The following is a 7,641-nucleotide window of genomic DNA, read 5'->3' as shown; positions in this document are numbered from 1 at the left end:
GAGGAATGGCAGCCCGGATGGGTTACAAACTTGCATGTGTGTGATCAGAGTGTAAAACTGCCGTGTGTGGCCATTAAAAGACCATCAAGGTCCGATTTCTCTTCTTGTCAATCAGTCGATACAGCCGCCATACCACGAATCACCAGCAGATGTCAGTATTGGAGCTGCTGTATCGACTGCATCGATAGAGCGACACTTTTTCCGACACAATGTGTTGAATGTGTCAATGCGTCGGAAAGCTTTGTTTCCCCCATCACTAGTAATCCGTAGTGTGAGTGTGTGTATGTGTGAATGCAGGATGTTGGAGTGTGTAAAATGATAAAGAACTGCCACAACATAACAAAAGGTCCGTGTGGAGAGAGGTCTCCCAGATGAATGAGGAGTGCATGGTCTTATAACCAGCAGGTGTGGGCCATCATGCTTCTCCTGCGACATAAAGCAGACCCACAGCCAACAGCCCGTATAGACCATCACACTCGACCCCATAAGGGACCCAAAACCAGTCCCCAAAACAACCAAAATATAAAAAATAAATGAACAACAAATGGAACAAAACAAATATCCAGTGCACTACATATTGTAGTGACCCCACAGAGTACCGGGTATATTGATTGACCATGCACAGCTGCCCCGCATTCCCCTATCAGGCGGATGGCCCAGGGAAGCGAACTGCAGGCTCGTTAGACCCACATGCCACACCTGTGCCTCCTCCAAGGGACTCACAGATAAGGAGGAGCCACTTCTCTGTTTCACTGAACAGAATAAAAAGGACAGGAGAGACCAGACATTTTAGGAACTAATCGAGACATCTTCTGGATCAACAAAGCTACAGTACAGCTGCCATTCAGTAGAACTGACAAGGTAGGTTCTCTAACATGACAGCCATTTTGTCCATTAATGCCATACAATTGCAATTGAAGAGAAATCATTCAAGGAGAATGCAAACCCATTTATAGTGTATGCATGCACATTGAAACCCTATTGTAATATTTGTTGTGAACAATGCTGTTCTTGTGTTGTGAACAGATGGAGAGACTCTTTGTGGTGCTGGTCATGTTCGCCATGTGCTGGGCCGAGCCTCAAGGTGAGACATCTGACCATCCTGTTGATTTACTTTGAACATGAACGCTCATTTGACATACAATCAGTATTCATATGGCAATGCACACATACCTGGAAGAACATATCATTTACATTTGTGTGTGCACTTGAAATCTCTTCAGACAGTACTAACATTACAATGCCAAATGTACTTTGAATGGTTTGTTTTGATTTGATGGACTAAATCCTGTTTGTCTGACCAGACCTCACAGGTAAAATGTTTACATTTACACAAGCGACGAACACTGCAAACGTGAAGCTGACACCAATAGGAGAGACCCCTGGCTCTGTGACATTATGTCTCAGGTAATGTAGTGTTCAATACTACTTTCGTCAAGTTAAGACAACTCAAAACACTTTGACTGACGTTGACCATGCGTCTGTATGGTGAATCCATGGTTATATTGAATATTTCTGGTTCTAACTCTATATTTATGAACCTCTTCCTGAAGGTATTTCACAGACCTGCGACGAGACTCTGGTCTGTTCTCCATGTCCTCCACAACATACTTCAACAACCTGCTGCTGTTCAAGGGAGCTGAGGTTGGGGACCTGCGACTGGCGGTCATGGATAAAATTGTCAAATTTAACGGGGTGCAAGATGAGCTCAACGTGTGGATGTCAGTGTGTGGGACCTGGGACTCCACCAATGGGCTCAATCAGCTGTGGACCAATGGGAAGCCCAGCACGCGGAAGCAGGGCTACACAGGGGGTAGGAAGTTTGATGGTGTTCCCATCATCATTCTGGGTCAGGCCCAAGACTCTTATGGGGAAGGCTTTCATAAGGACCAGTCATTTGTTGGGCAGATCACTGATGTGCATGTGTGGAACTACCTCCTGTCTCCTTGTGAGATTCAGCACTTCACAGACAATGTTAACTACAGCCCAGGCAATGTGATTAACTGGAGGGCACTGACTTACACTGTGACTGGGAAGGAGGTGTTTGTAGACGACAAGCAGGAGACAACAGGGTGTTAGGTGAGAACTGTTTCTACTACTTCTGTGGTGTTTAATCTACTGATCACTCAAATCGCTGAATGTGACAATACCTCATGACTTTTTCCCCCCACAACTTGTTGAATGTATTCTAGCTGAAATTGAGTCAATTGATACAGTACGTATGCCAATGTTTTATTCCCCATGGAATGTAATAAAAGTAGTTAAGCACTACACTGTTATTTCTTTATTGGAGCAAAGAATTGTTTACCTTTTATTTGTTAACCTTTTATTAGTCTCATAGAATCCTGATTCAGTGAGTGCCATGCTTGCTCATATTGAACACACTGCATGTTAGATAGCCTACACTTTGGGAGCACAGTAGTTAATGCAGCTTATTTTACGAAACGCCTTACAGTCGAGGCTGTCCATAGTTTCAACCAACTCATAGCAAAACATACAAAGATTTTTTGGGAAAAACACAACATAATACAGGATTCAACTGGGTTTCAGAACCTCTATGACCAGCTGCTCCTCCTCTACAGCAGATCCACCCCCTCTTTACCTGTGTGCCCTGGAGTTAATGTTACTCATGTTACTCTCTTGTATGTATAACAATAAACTTGAAAATTCTTTCAGGACATGACGAACTGCGTCTCTATTAAACCTCTTCTTTAACCACAGGAACAACCTTTAAACCTCTTCTTTAACCACAGGAACAACCATTACACTTTTTTCTTTTTTTAAAAATTTATTTTTCAGATTTTATCCCTTTCTTCACCGAATTTGGTAGCCAATTGAACCCAACCTAGCATCCAATTATCCCCTGCCTATTGCATAGGATCCGCCGCACGACCCCGTGGCCGGCAGTCCCAGAGGAGGCCGCCAGGCAGACTAGCTGACTGGCTCCTCGAGCCCAGCACCGTTATTCCGGCACCTAGGGGGCGGTGTTGCGCGACGGATCCTTGTCCGGAAATACTCCTATACCCGCCCTCGGGAGCGGCCGCCCAATATGTCGCTCCCCGTGTGTGCCCCAGCCATATCCGGATCTGGCGAGCTGGGATTCGAACCCAGTCCCCGGTGGGCAGCATGCACTAGTGGCCAGTGCTTAGACCGCTACACCACTATAACTGCTCCAGTTTGGTATTCTTCTGATAGACAGACAAGCAACCCACGATTCTAATACTGATGTTCTTTATTTTGTGTGCACACCGTACACACAAACACCGTGAAAAACTGTGAAGTGAAACAAACACCAATTACACATTGAAACCAGCCAGCACGGCGTTCCGACATCACATACATGTGAGAAATTACTTCAAATCAAAATGCACAGTAAAACAGTGACAAACAAAACAACAACATACCGTGTGCGCCTTCTATTCAGAACCTCTGGTGTAGCTAGAATAGTTAAATACCGTCTTAAACATCAAACTTCTCTTCATGAGTGACGGAAAACCCTTACACGTTCAGCCTCCGTCAATATATATACATCCCGTCTCATCGCGAGACCACGGTACGTGAACAGCGAGGTGACGTCAACACGTACACGTTTAGATAAACAAAATAAACACATACGTCAACACGTACAAGTTTAGATAAACAACATAAACAATAATTGTACAACAATAACATATACATTTATATAAAGAATCTTTTTACAGTAAGAAAATAAGAACATTATAATTACATCTTTACTATGACAGTTACACTGCCACCAAAATTACAAAGATTTTCTTAACCAAAATGTTTTACCTTATCAATAAATCCTGTAATTTTCCTATAAAATGGAAATTAACTTTCAAATAACCAACCCATTATTTCTAAATGTTTACGGCTTCCGTTTTGTTACTATTTCAATGATAGTTTAGGAACTCTCCACTAGTACCACTAATTTTTGAACTGGACGCTCAAGAAAAGATGGTTGCGTCAAGCGTTCACCTTTCTTTCCTAAGTTACTTTGGCCTACTTTTTAACCTTTCGCACCAGACCATCTTCATCTTCACTTGTCTTAACAATTCTGGCTAGCTTCCACTAATTTCTGGGAACATTGTTAACACAGTGTTAAGAGAATCATGAAGCACTGTGATATATTTTCTTATGTGCAGTCACATTTTGGACATAATTCAGTTGGCAGGAAGTTCTCTTATTAAGCACGTCTGATTGTGTCCTTTCACCCGCTCCTTCACTGCTTGCTCTTTTGCTTCTCTGCTTTGTTTTATTTTTATTTTTTATTTTATTTTTTCGTTTCTGCCTGCCTAGCTGTCTGAAGTGCAGCCTCTTGGGGTTTAGTCCGTAGGCCCTCAGCCTCTGTCCTCTGAACTCTCGGCCCCCCATCTTCACCCTGAAGGGCCCTGGCATGAGGCGTCCTCCGGACTGCCTGTGTTTCTTCTTGGGCCATTTTGGCCTTTCAGTCCTAGGCTTGGCCGTTGCTGTTGTCTCCTTGACGACGGTTTCGGCTGTCTCCTTGACGACGGTTTCTGCTGTCTCCTTGACGGCGGTCACCGTCTTCTTCTCCTCCTCCAGTTTCATCTTCTTCTTGGGGACCAGGAAGTCATCCTCGCCCTCCTCTCCGGCCTGTCTCAGGGCCTGGACCACAGGGCCTTCAGCAGAGTCTAATGAGGTGGCCAGGCTGGGTCCAGCCTCACTGTTCTTGCCTTCTGCCTGGTCTTTGTCCTCCTCGGAATAAAAGGAGCTCAAGATTTCTTTCTTTTTGCTTTGATTTCTGGCTATAACGACCTGCTTGTTGTTCGGAAGCTGAGGACGCTCTCTGAAGGGTAGGGGCATTTCCAAATCCCTTGAGCTTGTGCGAGGTGTTTTTGATCCTACTATGCTCCAGCCTAAATCCGTCTTGACTGCGTATGGATCGTAGTCTTCCCCTGATATCACTTGTTTTGGTTTCAGGGCCCTTGCACAGTCATAGCCAATTAGGAGTCCTACAGGACAGTTCAACAGATCTGGCATATCTTCTGCTATGCTGAGAAGGTGCGTCCACTCTTTCGCACTTTCACGAGTGGGTATACTATTTTGCTCCACTGGTATGTATTCTTGAGTGTATGCGGGTGGTAGCTTGATGCACTCTTGTGACATGTACCCTCTCACTTTCAGCCCAACCACTCTTTGACAGTTCACTATTGAACCCCTGTCAGTCATTGTTGACAACTTCAATTTGATTGGTTCTGTGTCTGCTTGTATCTTTTCACAGACCTCTTGGTCAATAAATGTATTACTGCTCTGTGTGTCCAGTAATGCATACACTAAGGTTTCAGGGCTGTTTTTTGCCGCACAAGAGAGCCACACCGGAACAATCATTGAAGTGCGATCACTGTTGTCCACTCCCACGCTGCATAAGGCAGTGGAAGTACTTTCCTTTGGTGGACGTGCTTCTGGTCTTTCTCCTTGTACATGTTCTTCATGAAGCGGAGAGGGATGGCTCCGCTTGCAAATATTGCAAGTAGCTCTTTTTCTACAGTTTTTGGAGACATGGCCAACTCTGAGACATCCGAAGCACATATTGTTGTCGAGGATAAACCTTTTCTTTTCCTCCAGAGGCATTGCTGCAAACGTTTCACATTTATATATGAAGTGGTTTTCTTGACAGCAAATGCATTCTAATCGCCCATTGCTTTCAGTGGCCGAAGGGCTGGTTTTGAAACCTGTGTTACTTTCTGCTCCACTTGAGTACCTTGAAGTGGCATTTGGTTTTTGTGACACCTTTGTTGACGTCGCCATGGAGCTGGCTTTGTGACGCTTCTGTTCCCTCTGTTCTGGTTTTTCATCTGCCTGCTTTAATGCATGAAGGGAGGAAACTGGATTGCATGCAATGCGTGCCTCATCTGCCACAAAGTCCGAAAACTCCTTGAAACCTGGATATGGCTTTCCTTCATCCAGTGCTCTAGTGACGTAACGGTTCCAGCGGCTTGTTGCCCAGTCAGGAAGTTTCAGTAGTAACTTCTGGTTTTCTTCACAGTCGTCTAAAACCTTTAGACCTTGTACATGGGGCATTGCATTCTTGCAGGAGATGAGGAAGTCACTAAACTCCCTTAGTTTAAGCGAGTCTCTTGGACCAATCTTTGGCCAACTACTCAGCTTTCCCCGGAATGCTCTTTGGACCACGAAGGAGTGGCCATAGCGCTTGTTCAAGGCATCCCAAGCCTGTGTGTATGCTTCCGCATCAGTTCTATAGAATGTTCCTTCTAACACACTAAGTGCTTCCCCACCTATGTATTTTTTCAAATAGAACATCCTATATGCTGGGTTTGTACAGCTTGTTTCGATTAAAGCCTTGAAGCCATTACTCCATTCAATGAATTTAAGTGGGTCTCCTGTGAACATGAACGGCTCTGGTGCTGGAAGTCTAGTCATTGCCAGGGATTCTTTTAATGCATGAAGCATCGAGGCTTCATTCTCCTTTGGCTCTGGGTTGCTTTCATAGCAAGGAGGGACTGAAGCACTTTGGGAAACTTGAGCACATGGAGTGCTGTCATGCTGTATTGGAAGCTGACTTGTTGGAGGCCAAGTGGTTATTACTTTAATATTTCCTATTTCAGCATTACCTTTTGATTCCTCTTCAGCATACACATTGTATTCAGCCTCCATGGCTTCAAGGTCCCTTTGATCTTCCAGCATCTTCAACCTCACTTGCTGGGCTAGCACCTCCTTCTTTGACCTCTCTTGCTGGGCTAGCACCTCCATCTTTGACCTCTCTTGCAGGGCTAGCACCTCCATCTTTGACCTCTCTTGCAGGGCTAGCACCTCCATCTTCTGAGTGGAGACGTCTCTTTCCCTGTTTATTTCAGCGCGTTTTGCTGCCAAACGTGCCGCTACATCTGTCTTCTTCTCTGAGACATGACTTCCTTGATGACTACTCTGCCTATCTCTTGACACAGTTGATCCATAAATTGACCTAGCATCTTCTCTTTGTAGTAACTGTTGTAGAGCCTTTTTTGCATCCACTGCATCAAACTTCTTAATATCAGCTTCTGTATAACGCTTTTCAAGGTGTGCAGTTATTTCAGTAGTAACTGAGGTGCAGCTATCTATTTTCCTTTTTATATCTTGAGTTGGAATGGCCAGAGCACGTAAAATCTCATATACTTGTTTTAGTTCTGACTCATATTTGACTACGGCTGTGATCATTTCACTTAACTCAATTTTAGAGCGTTCTTCCTTTAGTTTAGATCTCACGAGTTGAACCTCTGCTTTGAAGTTTACATATGAGCGCATAAACTTTCTTTCTTTGTTTGCTATCTCATTCTTTTTTAACTCAAGCATTTTCTCTGTTGGGCGTCTTTCCCTTTCTGATCGCCTCAGCTCTGATTCAGATTCAGATGATAGCTCCTGGAGCCCTTCTTTATTTGTTTCTAAATCTGCATCAATTTCCCTTATGCGATCTTTAATTGGTTGTATTTCTGAGTCGTCGATTTCGGTATCTAATCTCTCCTCTAATTGTGCCTTTTCAATTTCTAGAGACAGCATTATTTGCTCTAGTGTACACATTTCTGATATACTCTGGTCCATTTTAGCTTAACTACTTTGAAACTATATTATTTCAATCCCAAATGACAAGGCAAACTATAGAACCATTAGGGAAATGCACAATAT

This window comes from Nansenia antarctica, assembly GCF_963989245.1.
Source record: "Nansenia antarctica genome assembly, chromosome: 3".
In the NCBI taxonomy this organism is placed as follows: Eukaryota; Metazoa; Chordata; class Actinopteri; order Argentiniformes; family Microstomatidae; genus Nansenia; species Nansenia antarctica.
Note: the sequence above shows the minus strand (reverse complement) of the source record.